At 61.4% G+C, this 1,765-nt stretch overlaps 1 non-coding gene across 1 annotated transcript; it reads right to left on the bottom strand.

The window, feature by feature from the left end:
• Nucleotides 1–1,582: 1,582 nt before the first annotated feature.
• On the bottom strand, nucleotides 1,583–1,765 carry LOC132247920 (U2 spliceosomal RNA). Its single transcript, XR_009459316.1, has one exon. It is a non-coding gene; the product is annotated as a U2 spliceosomal RNA (small nuclear RNA).

Genomic DNA, 1,765 nt, shown 5'->3' with positions numbered 1-1,765 from the left:
CGCCAACCTGATCTGAGCCTTCAAGAGGCCAAGAAGCGATAACCCGCCCAGCCCCAGAGGGGGAGCGGGCGCCGTGGGCCGGTGGCCAGGGGGCCAGGCGAGCAGGGCCGGGGGCAGCCCCAGTGGGGCAGAGGCGGTCAGTCCTGGGGCCTGGCAACTGAGTGACTGGCTGGCACTCCTGCAGGAAAGCCACTGTGTGGGTGGGCGGGGGCTGGCAGGTGTGTGCCGCTCCCGACTCGTAGACATTAGGGCTGGAAGGGACCCTCGGAAGATCGAGTCCAGCCCCCTGCCCAAAGGGCAGGAAGTCAGCTGGGGTCATAGGATCCCAGCAAGGTAAGCATCCAGTTTGCTCTTGAAGGTGTTCAAGGTAGGCGCTTGAACCACCTCCGGGGGCAGGCTGTTCCAGACCTTGGGGGCTCGGACAGGAAAGAAATTCTTCCTTATGTCCAGCCTGGAAACGGCCTTGTAGTAGTTGATGACCATTCGACCTAGTCGTCATTCCTTGGGGCGCTCTGGTGAACAAGCCTTCCCCCAGATACTGGTGGTCACCTCACCCCTGATCAACTTAGGAGGTGGCCATCAGATCACCCCTGAGCGAGCCTGGGGTTTATCCAGGCTAAAGAGCCCCAGGGCTCTCAGCCTGTCATCGTAGGGTCTGCTTCCCTGACCTCTGATCATGCACGTGGCTCTTCTCTGGACTGACTCTCTCCAGCTTCTCCACATCACATCCTTTTTGAATTGTGGAGCCCAAAACTGGATGCAGTACTCCAGCTGTGGCCTCACTGAGGCTGAGTACAAGGGGAGAATGACGTCCCGGGATTTGCTTGAGAAGCATCTATGGATGCAAGCAAGCACTTTGGTTGCTTGACTTGCCGCAGCATCGCATTGCAGGCTCGCTGCAGACTCGACTCCTCACTTCAGGTCACCCGGGGCGTGGCCTACTGCAGCTTCTTTGGACTTGACTTGGACAAGCTTGCCCCCGCCCGCCTCGACTCGGGCTTGCTTCAGTTCACCCTTGGCGGGCCTCCGTCGCACTCAACTCAACACGGGCTTCCTTCCACTTGCCCCGGTCTCCGTCTACTGCTCTCATTTGACTTGACTTGGACTTGCCCACGCCCCACCACTCTGGATTTGGTCGTCGTCAACAACGACACTTGAAGGCAGCAGCATCTGGTCTTAAGCGGCCTTGCAGGCCAAGCCAGAGGGTGAGACGCAGAAAGAGGCTGCAAGGCCTGCCTGCCAGTAGCAGGGAAGGCCCCGGCCTCCTCGACCCACCCTCTGGGCACTGCTTCTGGGCCCGCAGTGGGGCCATGCGGGCTGGGCGGGCTCCCGGCCCGCACCCCCCGCCCGCCCAGGCCTGGGTCCTGCAGCCCTGGGCGGGGTCCCAGCCCCCCCCAGTGGAAGGCTGGGGGGGGGGGGGGGGTAGTGGTGCCGAGCAGGAGGGCGCGCTTGCTCCCCTGCCAGTGTGCTGCCCGCCCAGCAGCAGCCCTTTGCATACGGTCTGCCCCCCTGGGGTCGCGGTCCCGCCTCTGCTGCTGCTTTTGGAACCCAGAGAGGAGGAAGGCAGCGCTCCCCTGGAAGGGGAGCAGGCCCCGGGCCCGGAGGCACTGTAATACCGGGCCAATGCATGGAGGGGCTGGAGCAAGCTCCGAGGCCCACCCCAGGCACCAAAAATGTATTTAATGTGTCAGTCCTCACATCAAGGACGTATCAGCGATTAAACTGATAAAAAAAAAAAAAAATCTGTTCCTAATTAACAAAGTAT

This window comes from Alligator mississippiensis, chromosome 1, assembly GCF_030867095.1.
Source record: "Alligator mississippiensis isolate rAllMis1 chromosome 1, rAllMis1, whole genome shotgun sequence".
Taxonomy (NCBI): domain Eukaryota; kingdom Metazoa; phylum Chordata; order Crocodylia; family Alligatoridae; genus Alligator; species Alligator mississippiensis.
The sequence above is the reverse complement of the archived record's forward strand: the minus strand, read 5'-3'. Positions and strand labels throughout refer to the sequence as shown.